General features: G+C 37.4%; 1 non-coding gene across 1 annotated transcript; it reads left to right on the top strand.

Moving 5' to 3' along the window:
* The first annotated feature begins 9,220 nt into the window (after nt 1-9,220).
* Nucleotides 9,221-9,327, top strand: LOC141687582 (small nucleolar RNA R71). The gene has a single exon (XR_012561076.1). It is a non-coding gene; the product is annotated as a small nucleolar RNA R71 (small nucleolar RNA).
* Nucleotides 9,328-12,631: the final 3,304 nt, after the last annotated feature.

Here is a 12,631-nt window from a genome sequence, read left to right as displayed (position 1 = left end):
TTCCTCTCGGTTTTTTCATCTTTAAAGGCAAGAAATTTCAAAAATTCAAGATCCAAGCTTCCTAAATTGGTGAGTTAATTCCCTAATCATCCTTATGCATAGTTAGGGCTATATCATGAGTTTAAGCCATCAATTCTTTCTCAATCCTCTTCATTAAATCAATGAAGAAGACAATGAATAGTGTTTTCAAGTTTTTAACTTGAAATTTTTCTTCTTTTCCTTTAAGATCCAAGCATCCCTATGATTTCTCAAAGCTTCTTAAGGCTTCTTAGCTACTCCCACCACTTCAAGTAAGGTATATCATCTCCAAACCCTAGATTCCTATGTTTATTAAGATGATTTTGGTTATTATGGTGATATTGTAGCTTAATGTTTGTGGTTTAGAGTTTGGGTTGAAGTGGTATTGAAATGGAATGGTAAATCTTGTTGTTTTGGTTAAAAGAATGTAGTATAGTTAAATTCAAGCTTAGGCATAAGTATGAATGTTAAAAATTGAATTGATTGGGGCTGTTATGATGTGATAAGGATGGATGTTGGTTGTGTGATTGATGTGAGGTTGAATTGGGATGGTTTTTGAATGGTTTAAAATTGGGAAATCGCGTAAACATAGTCGTCGTAACGTCCGATTTACTTTAGACTGCTTTTGTTCATAACATTTGGACCCGAGAACTCCCTGCTAGATTATGACCATTGCCATGTTTAGATAACTCATGTTACGAGCTTCGTTTTGATATGTAGTTCGTTTGATTCCGATATACGGTTTAGGAGAAACAACCGTTTCAAGTAACGGCGTTTCGCGAACGAAACTTTTCCCCTCGCCTTACTTTAAAACATAGGTTAAAGACCAAAAAAGGTTAATTAGTGTATGAAACATTTATGTAAGGTGTAATAGGCAGTTAGTAAGACACTCGCGAAGGAATCGCCTTAAAACTCGTAATGGTTAAATTATTAAAAATGGTGGAGCCGAGGGTACTCGAGTGACTTAAGAGAATCAGTAAGCGCAAAACGAGCGTTAGAGTCTGAGTTGGTTAGAGTATAGATTTACAAGTGACTTTGGTTTAATTCCAACTTACTTGTTGCTTATAGGTTACCAGACTCGTCCCGAGCCATTCGTAACCCCCAGTCGCTCAGACAAGTTTTCTACCCGTTATACTGTTGTTGTGATGTATATGTGTATATGCATGATCTTGCGATAAATGCATACTTGTTATTAGCAAATTCTTGCGATATATTGTAGCATGTGATATGGTATATATGCATGCCTGTTTCATATTCTTGGATTATATATCTGTTGGTTAAAAATGCTTACAGTTGCATAATACCTATGCTAGAGATAAGCGGTATTTGAATTTACCCTTAGTATAGGGGATCAAAATGTGAACATATTTCTAAACCGGGAGTCGAGGATCCCGAGTAGATTTTGTATATATGTATATATATATATATATAATTATATATATATATGGTTATAGTTTTCAAAACTATTAATCAAATAAGGGTTATTCGATAACTTTATATTATTCATTGAATATTATTTCGAATATTCATCCGAGGACTTATGACTCCTTTGTTTTATTATGGAATATTATTTCGAATATTCATCCGAGGACTTATGACTCCTTTATTTTATTATTGAATATTATTTCGAATATTATTCGAGGGCTTATGACTCCTTTATATTATTATTGAATATTACTTGGATATTCATTTGAGGATGTATGACTCCTTTATTTTATGAATATTATTTATAATATTCATTCGAGGTATTATGACTCCGCTTATTACTGAAATATATTCTTTATTTTATTAAAGAATAAGGTGTCAATAATCAAACTTATTTTCGATTATTCAAATAAAGATAGTACTTTCATATAAGTATATCTTTGGTTATTTAATATCCATTTCAAGTATAAGTTTTAATACTTCTACTTCGATTATTTTTATAAGGATTATCTTTATGAGAATATTATTTAAATAATAATATTCAGACATTTTCTAAATATATTGGGACTGATTTACTTCATTAAATCAGCATTACTCCAAACACTCTTTAAAGTGTTTTCGATTCTTCAAAATGATTTTTAAAAGTTAGAGCGGATCCCAAAACTCATTTTTTTTATATTTAAGATCTTCCTTTTAAAAAAGGGGATTTAAATACTCGCTCAAAACCTGAGGGATCCGGCTCTATGGTGTATTTTATATTCGCAACAAGGTTGCAGTTTTGGTAAATGAATTGATTACTTACCCAACGTTCGGGAAGTAAGTCCATCTATTGAGTCGGCATAAGCAACATGGGCTCAGTGGGCGTCCATGATAGTGTAAGTGGCTCAGTGGGAGTCCATCAAATGCATAAGTGGCTGAGTGGCAGTCCAGCATAAGGTCCTATTGCGACCAGGGTGATGACCAGTGGGGAATTCGTCCATCTACTAGTAGAAAAGGTTACTTATTGGTATCTTTGCCTGATCAGCAAGATATCAGTTTTATGCCAAAATTCTTTTCTTTCCAAATTCATTGGATATTACAACTCTGTTCATACTTTACATGACAGAGATTTTCAGGAAATGTATGAGATATATATATATATGGATATATATATATATATATATATCAGGACTTAATGAAGTATCTCGTAACTTCATTATTTATAATGATATTTCAAAGATTGAATCTATTCAAGTCTTATCTTGTAGTCTCATCTGGGTGATGAACTTTGAAACTGATTATAACTTGAACGGTGGTAGTTCAAGTAGTATTTGGATATAAGTATATTAGAGTATCTTGTAACTTCATTTTTTTTAAACTTATATCTAGTAAATGATTATCTTATGCATGACAAAGATTTTCAGAAAAACGTTGAGACAAGGTTAGATATATGAGATCACCTTGCAACAGTATTTTTATACAGTTATACACTGGAACTCTGTGTGTATTATGCATGAAAGAGGACTTCCAATATTTTGAAAAGTATATATGTATATATATATGCTGAATATTTTGCGACTTCATCGCATTAAGATATCAACTTGGTTCATTTCTTTTGACCAAGACTTTCATGAGTACTATGAGAAGGCTCATATATTGTTAATCATTATACATATTATTTTGGTGGGCTTGCTGCTCACCCTTGCTTTCTTCTTTCATCACACAACATCAGATAGATAAGATGAACAGGACCAAGCTCCCAATTCGCAAGTGGATAGGAAACGTTCCGCAGCTTTCTGGAAGCGTTGAGGCCGTTGTAGCTGAGGTAGAAATTACCAATAGGCTAAGTTTTCAACTAATGATGTACCAGACTTATGTATATTATGAGTTGTAATAATGGCAGAGAAATGTAAATTTATTCAGAAACCTATTTAAGGTGTATTGGCATGTAATTGTGGAATAAAATGACTTGTGATTATTTTTGGATGATCATCTCTGAGACTATAACTTGTGGTGTATGTGTTTATTGTGGGGTCATAGTACAGAGTAGTTGATTAATTATTAAGATTGGGTGTTATTAAGGGAAATGGAACTCGTGACAACCCGGATCCCCGACCCCGGATTTGGGGGTGTTACAGAAGTGGTATCAGAGCTAAGCGTTATAAACCTCAGAGATGATGTGACGTAAAGATAATAAGTTCACTAAGATAATAAGAACTCTTTCCAAGTTCATAGTCGGGCTACCTAACGTAGTACTGACAGTTAAAACCCTTACGGGAACCCTTATAAATATCGTGATAGTAACATAGTTCGTTCTCGTATAGGGCAGCGGGGCACTGAACCCTGAGGTTCAGGAGCATCAGCATGAGGATGTTTTATTACAAGCTGGAGATCAAATTGTGAATCTGATGGAGTACCCTAATGAGGGACCGGATGAGATTCATATTGAGAATGTTGCGGTTGAGGATGTTATTCCGGAAAGGATTGTGGCTGGGGAGGATCTCATGGAGGATCCTGATGAGAATGAAGAGAGGACCACTGAGGAATTGATGACCGTAGTCAGGGCGACTACCAGAGCAAGAATGGCCGCGAGGGTGGCACTAGAGGATGAAGAGTTACCAAGGGCACAAAGGTTAATGAGGGCAGAAGGAGTGGGGCCTTCCATGACCCCAATTATACCAGTATCAGACCCTCTTCCAGAGGTTCCTGTAGACATCCATGAGGTTCCACCAATTCCTGTTCCCTCCCCTGTACAAAGCCCAGCACCTACTGAGGAAATGCCACCTTTATCTCCTGCACCATTGTCACCTGATACCGTGCTTGGTTATCCATTTGGATCTCCTGGGTCTGCGCCACCTGCACCCCATGGACTGCTAGATGCTACCACTCAGGCTTCTCTTATCGCCAATTATCACATGACTTTGGGTGGCCTGTCCGAGGCCCGTAATGTTAGGAGTGATCTGTTGGATCGACTTACTGCACCAAGGATTGAGGGCGGGGTACTTCCGGCAGGATTAGCTCATAGCATGGAAAGGATTGAGGCTACCACTCGTGTTACAGCTAGAGGCCATCTTGAGGGTCAGATTGATCCAGCTCTACTTGCAACTATCCTAGACCTCATCACCGCCTTAATGGAGCAGGTTAGGGATGTCGTGCGTGTCCGCATTTCTTGATCCATAATAGTGTGCAGAGTCTGAACAATCTGACAAGAATTTCATGCAGCACCGCTTTTGGAGGATTAGCCTAAGTTATGGATGATTAGTTTTAATGACTAGATGATTATCTATGGTAGTACTTTTGAGATAGGAGCGATCAGATCAAATGATGTAATTCTCTTTAATGTGTTCAGTTGTTGTACCCTCGAATAAATGGTTATGTATATATTCGTTAATTTCAGTTCAGATCAGTTTTTTTGTGATAAGATCACATTGTTAATTGCTCTATTAACACTTAAGAGAGTTTCATGAAGTTTATCGAACTTGAGAATTCATAATTTGCAATCGTGCAAGGACTGAACGAGGGAAAGACTTGAGCAAAGTAAGTAAGACAAATATCCAGAGATTCTCAAAATTTTTCCAACTAATATGCCCCCACAAGGAATAAGATTAGGGGCAAACCTTGAATGTGATAATCAGGGAGGTTGCAATTAAGATATAAGGAACCCAGAATATACTAAAGTGGAAAATGAGGAGTTTAAATTAAAAGATGACCCCAATTATGGGGAGTAGGAAGAAATATTTAGACTGAGAAAACAAAGGTCGAGCGAGGTCAGGAGACCCGAGACGGTACTCCTATACGAAAATTCATGGACCTGTCCAAACAGAACTTATACTTTATTCCCAACCACCACCTTGAGGGAAACAAGGTAGTGGGAAATTCTTTCAGGACCTCTAAGTCGCTAAGCTCTCAGAGTTCCAAGGAACAAGCTGGCCCAGTCGAGGCAAAAGCCTGGCTAAAGGAAATATAGGAATCATTTGAGATTCTAAATGATGGACGAACCACAAAAGACTGTTTTTGTCACTTACCCTCTTGAGAGAGAGACCACCCGCTGGTGAAAGGCCAAGGAAGGCACGGAGCAAGAGATTATAATAAACTGATTTAAGTTCAGTCAATTGTTTTCAGGAAAGTACTTCCCAAGGTTATGGAGATATTGTAAAAGCTTTAGAGCCAGAGCAAAGACAGACGAGTATGATGAATTATGAATCTAAGTTGTAAAAGTTGTCAAGATTCGTTCTGAGGGCACGAATCCAGAATGACGAGATATTTGAAATCAATGTTTATGTTGTGTTGGTTCATGAAATAATGATAAGAGAAAGGAAAAAAAAAGAGGAATTGAAGTGGAAAGGAATATAAAGGCAATAGAGTTTGAGGAATGATAAGGGAGTTGGGTATGAGGAAACCCTAAAGACTCGTAGCAATAAAAATAGAGAAGTATGTAATCTTCAGGATGAGGGTGATTCACCATGAGTTAAAAATTGATGGTTGAAGGCATAAGAGATACATATATTTTATTCCCTGTAAGTTGGGAGGATCCGAGGAAACCTTGAGATAGTTCGAAGGATGAATAATAAAATGCGGATAGACTGAGGAGACAAGGAAGTACGAAATTAGGAAAAGTGGATGAAGGAAGTGACCTTCAAGAATGTGAAGTGTAAGACCGGTGGCTTGATACCCAAAAAGGGAGGCTAGGTATGAAAGATATCCCAGCATTGAGGTGACTGTTGAGATAAACAACAAAAGTAAATGAGGAATTATTAAGAAGAAGTTCACGTTGAACACGACCAATATCTTCCAGAACATCCTTGTTATCGTTACCAAATTAGGCAAGAAAAGCGGATAATCGTTGTTATCTTTTGGGAGGCCATATTGATTGACCTCATTTTGAATACAAATGTTATTCTGAAATTAGGCATATACTATCGAGGTGGGAATGATTGAATAAGACACCCTTATCAGGGATATATGACTTGATTTATCCATGGAAGGATGCAGGTACCTTTTAAAGGTGGAATTAAGGATAGAACATCGGTAACTTAAAATGAATCCTAGGGGAATGCATAAAGGTTGGCATTTCACCCTTAATAGGGACAGTATGAGTTTTGACAGTATGATTTGGAAAGGGTTAAGGTAACAATAATCTTTAAGAATTAGTGGAGAAATTTTTCAGAAGTATATAGACAATAGTTCTAGTAAGAGTAAATGGTATTTTGATATGCCCTGTATCTAGGGAATACAGGAGGAACGATTGAAGGATAACCTTAGAGGTCTTACAAGGAGAAAGGTAATATTCAAAATTCTCAAGAATAAAAATGTTGATAAAAGAAATATGACGTAATTATAATGATGCCAAGTGGGGCACGTGTTAAACCACGAGAAAGTATGGATCAAACCAGTAAAGGTCAAAATTGTTCAGGGCAATTAGGACCTAAGATAAAAGATGTTCTAAGTATGATTGAGAGTCAGTCGTGACAGTGATTAACCTCTAAAGACTGAGGCAATAACTTATGGAAAAATGGTGATATTTTTTTTCTCATCAGATTTTAAGGAAAACATCTTCACATAAGTTGTGATTGAAATGGGGTAGAAAATTAGTGAAAGTGGTTAAGCTAACATTGATTGTAAGGAAATATTACTATCAGGAAAGGCCAAAGAGGTGGCCGACACTTTAAATGTAAGAGGACAATTACAAGCGCTCGTGCCAGAGGAATACACTAATAATGGTTGAAGCCGTAAAGGTTGTATTATGGTTTAAAAGATTGACATTCCTTCTGATGACTGTGCAATACCCAACCATAATAGTAGTTGGTAAAGGTTTAATTCGTGTAATCGCCATGAGCAGGCTATCTATCTCAGAAGATACTATCTTGAGATAAGCCAGGACCATGTTTCAAAAAGGACTAGACTAACCTTTGAGTTAAGTCTTCTATTTAAGGCATATGATTAAGAATGGTATTAACCTGCTATCGTTGCTTTGATTGAAACTCTCCTGCAATTTTATCTGCTTCATGTCATGTATGTATGTCAGGATCAGGAGTGTTCTTCATGAATCATGAATGGTGATTGTGTTACCTCCTTAGAAGGATTTGATACGCCATGTATGGACTCTGTATGGGTAGATATTAAGATTTCATGGAACGTGAATGACGACAGTAGGTCAGTAGTGGACCATAGTAATGCAGCAATGATTCTGCGAGTAATGAGCTGATTACAACCGTGAGAGTTGTATTGGAATGGATGTTGAGATTGAGTACCACTAATCGGGTCGTGGTAGTGTATAAGTTATCATTGATAGACTAATTAAGTAGAGTATCTACCTATTGAATATTTATTCCCTCTTATGAAAAGAGAGTCGTATTACTATATGAGGAAGGTTGCGGTGCAAGCATAGGATTCTAGTAATGATGATGTCTAGAATGAGATCCCAAATTCGATTCTCGATATCGAGGGAGTTTCAAAGGTGATTGTGTATAAGCTCGAGGAAGAGCATGGGTCCATAGAATGATGGACGGAATAGCAAAAATAGTTAGGCCTGTGAAATACGATGCTATAATACTTGATGTTGATATAAATACATATATGTTTTGTTCTCCTATGACAAACCTCTATAGTTCAGAGGTAGATTCTAAGCCAGATATTTTATGGCAATAAAATTTTTTTTACGTATATACAATTCTCTTCAGTTCGTTCTTTTCTATTCTCTTCATTTCATATAAACTGAGAAGAACAACCCTTCCAGAAGGGGAGGTATTGCCGAATGACTATCTATCTGTGTGATAGAAGCCGAGTAGGATACCAGCTATTGTTTAATTGCTTGTCAAGTATTAAAGGCTGGCCACCTTCTGTACTAACTATGCAATGTAACAAGTGTTCATGATCATAGTGATCTCTCAATGAATTCTTTTACTTCTATATGATTGATCAAACTTTAGGAAATATAAATAGCTGAAAAAGGAGTAATAAAGTTATGGTAGTATTCGGAATGGAAACACATTCGTGATACTAAGGTTGACGTGGTTATTAAAAGGTTATAGAACGCTAACGAGCAGAAGTATAACCAGTATAATATTAGGAACGGAAGGTAGTAGTGATTACGAACTGGAAAAGAATGGGTATTGAGAAGCAAAAGCTCTAATGCTAAAAGTTATAATGATTTTCCAAGGTCTTGATAGAAACCGCCTGACTCTTGCACAATAGCTTAAGTTCCTCAAAATCAGCACTAGTAGGTGCAGCTGCACTTCCCTGTTGAGGATATGATTGCCTTGTAGCATACTGCTGAGGTTGCTGGAATCCAGGTGGGTTAAACTGTTTACTCACTCCTTGCTGATATGGTGGCTGAATAGCATTCTGATTATTCCCCCAGCTGAAATTTGGATGATTTCTGTTGTTAGGATGATAGGTCGCTGGCACAGGCTGCTGTTGTCGCTGATAATTATTCACATACTGAACAGATTCGTTGACAAGAGAACACTGATCCGTAGCATGAGAACCTGCACAAAGCTCACAAACCATAGCTATTTGATTAACTCCATACGTAGCCAGAGAATCAACCTTCATTGATAGCGCTTGGAGCTGGGCTGCAATAGCGGTGGCTGCATCAACTTCCAGAATACCTGCTACCTTGCCTGACGTCATCCTCTGAGTTGGGTTTTGATGCTCATTTGCAGCCATCGTCTCTATAAGATTATATGCCTCAGTATAGCTTTTAGCCCATAAGGCGCCTCCAGCTGCTGCATCGAGCATGGGCCGAGATTGAGCCCCCAAACCATTATAAAAACCAGTGATCACCATCCAATCCGGCATTCCATGATGTGGACATTTTCTCAACATTTCCTTGTAGCGTTCCCAAGCCTCACACATAGATTCTGTAGGTTGCTGCGCAAACTGAGTAAGAGCACTCCTCATAGCAGCAGTCTTTGCCATCGGATAAAACTTCACCAGAAACTTTTGCGCAAGATCTTGCCACGTAGTGATGGACCCAGCTGGTTCAGAATATAACCAGTCTTTAGCCTTGTCCCTCAGTGAGAATGGGAAAAGCCTCAACTTGATAGCCTCATCAGTCACGCCATTATACTTAAAAGTGCTGCAGATCTCGACAAAATTCCTTATGTGCATGTCGGGGTCTTCAGTTGCCGCTTCTCCAAAGGAAACAGAATTCTGCACCATCTGAATAGTGCCCGGCTTGATTTCAAAGGTGTTAGCTTGAATAGCCGGATGAAGGATGCTTGACTGAATGTCATCAATTTTTGGCCGAGAAAAATCCATAAGAGCTGGATCAGCTTGAACAATACGATCTCCCATGTTTTCTGGTTCTTTCTGCTCAGTTCCTGAATCCGAATCCTCAAAATCTAACTTCTCCGAAATATCAAGAACTTCGTCTGTCTCCTCAGCTGTATCTAAAGTCCTCTTGCGAGCACGAGAACGAGTTTGCATAAACGCTTGCTAAAGTACCTGAAACACAACCGGAAAAAATAAGTAACTACTACGTCCTAATCACTGAGTCCTAATAACCAATGATGGTAAGTACATAAACTAAACAAATACGCCGAGTCCCCGGCAGCGGCGCCAAAAACTTGTTAGGGCGAAAACACGCGCTAATATTCATGCAAGTATACGCGTTCGCAAGTAATATAGAATACTTTCTAGTTCGTTCCCTCAGAGACTCAGACTAAATTACTGTCTAGTTAAACTCACTCACCAATGTATGATTACTTCTCAATGTTAAGATACTAACACTTAAAATTGTTGATTAAATATTAACTATAATTAACTACTTAATTAATCACTTAACTAACACTTCAATTTATCAATAATAAAACACTCATGAGATCACAACTTCATTATTACTTCCTTCTATAGCCATTGTTATTACCTTTAGCATGTGACAGTGATGATATTAATCGAATAACACAAAACTGATAAAAGCCAACTTTCATTGTACTAATACCATTCTACCAAGCATCCACAATTAAGATAGAAGTTGAATAGTCATCAATTATGTTGAGTTCCCATATGTCTACAGAAATTGACAACACAACGATTTAAGCTCAAGTTATTCCTTTTGATTACATAGGGCAAATAAAACTGTTAGAGTTACCCACTAATCATGCACAACGTACATGAACCTATGCTAGCATGGCAAGTTCTAAATCTCAAGATCCACCGTCACTTCATAAGAGATTAACACCCTATCTTATATGTTCGCGACGCACATAAGACGAATACGCACAACCAATACTAGATATCATGCAATCATCACACACTAAAGTATTAAACAATTAACTAAAGAATTCCATAATAAATCCGTTGCAACCCCATGATCACGATTAGCCCATAATAGCACTTATCGTCATCATGGGTTCATATGAAATCATGATAAACAAACACAAGAAAATAATAACTAAACTAATTATATTAAAACAGAGTACGTCACAAGAGTAAATAAGTTCAAAGCAAGAAAACTAGCATCCAACGTTACAACGAAACAAGAATCACAAGAATATATGCTTCCTATTCGTTGCGGTGTGCTAAATCGGTCTTCTTCCTTATCTCCTTCGCTCCTTGCGTAAAAACACAATCTTCTTCAATCCACCCTTGTGAAAACGTCTCAAATCTACTTATATAATAGTCCCATAAAACTCAGATTACATAGAAGTGGAATCCAAACAGAAGTAGAAGTCCTAAAATAATTTGTTTTTTTTCCCGACCCTGCGCGGCCGCTCAGCAATGCTGAGCGGGCGCTCAGACCTCTACTGGAAAAATTCTGATTTCGCTCCGTTTCTTCGCCGTAATCTGCCCGTTTCTTTCCTCTCGCAATGGTGAACACATGCCAAGGCTTATTCTTGATGATTCCTCCCCCGAAATGCAACTAAAACCCTGAAATGCATAAACACTAGAAAAACGCATCAAATACACAAAATACTTGATTTCAAGACACCAATTTAAGCCATTTTAAGACGTTCTAAGTGGTATAAAATGCCACTTATCACACCCCCAAACTTAAATCGATGCTTGTCCTCAAGCGTCACAGACTCAAAAACAAATAAAAACATGCATGAATGCAATCTATATGAAAATGCAGTGATCCCCCTTACTACAATTAACCAACCAAATTGTCACATCTCAACGAATGCAGTTAGACAACTAAAGATCAATAAACTCATGCAAACGGACATACAGCCAAAAACATGGTGTGTGCAAATGCTTAACAGATATGCTTCGGAACTAGACCAATTAATATGACTAGACTATCCTCAAGGCAATCCTATGATTATACAAAGAATAAAAAATTCTAGGCACAAAGTGATATACAACACTACAAGAACTCTGGAGCTTACTACGGAATCGTGCTTTTTATTTACAACTCAAATGCTTATTTGACCGTGCAATGAGTGAGGTCCACAAAAGACTTATACAATGGTATCCATGTAACGAGCGTTAGGTTAGCGGATCCCAGACTCTAAAAGCCTTAGGTCACTAGGCACAAAGTCCCCTAAGAACTTAATAACTCGAATACCAAAGAGCCCACTCTTGATCAATTATGCAATTTTTTTTTTTTTTTATAACTTCTGAGCAAGTGCGTTTCGCTCCATCTTGCTCAACCCTAGACTACTCGCACCATATGCGAGCCGGCTACTAGCCATTTGATGCCTAGCCACAACTAGCAACAACTTCCATATTTTTTTCTCCAAAATTTTTTCTTTTTCATGTCTTTATCACTAAGAACCTATAATCGAATTATAAGCATAATAAGTAGATTGACCTTGAAAACAACCAAATCATAACAACAATCTAGCCCTTACGCATTCTCTAAGACTTAGTGGACTTACAATTGTTTCTAGCATGCATATCAACCTACACAACTTAATATCACTTTAATGTTATCACTACACTCGCATCAATATCACAATTCAGTCGATAAATCATTGTAAAAGGGATCATGGTAAATGCATGAGCTACATGACATTCATAAAAAAAAACTATATGGCATAAATTATGCAACTATATGAACTAAATTATCATGAATATGCAACTAAATGACACACACACAATATTCCTTAACTACCACCCCCAAACTAAAAATCTTCACTGTCCTCAGTGAAAGTAGTAGAAAGGAACACAGGGTATACCTACTCGGAGTCATCATCATCATCACCCTCAGTGGGTGGAGTATCAGGCGGCGGGTATGCAGAGTCCTCACCAAAAACTGGCC

The sequence above is a fragment of the Apium graveolens genome, chromosome 9 (assembly GCF_009905375.1).
Source record: "Apium graveolens cultivar Ventura chromosome 9, ASM990537v1, whole genome shotgun sequence".
In the NCBI taxonomy this organism is placed as follows: Eukaryota; Viridiplantae; Streptophyta; class Magnoliopsida; order Apiales; family Apiaceae; genus Apium; species Apium graveolens.
This window is presented reverse-complemented; position numbering and strand designations above follow the sequence as displayed.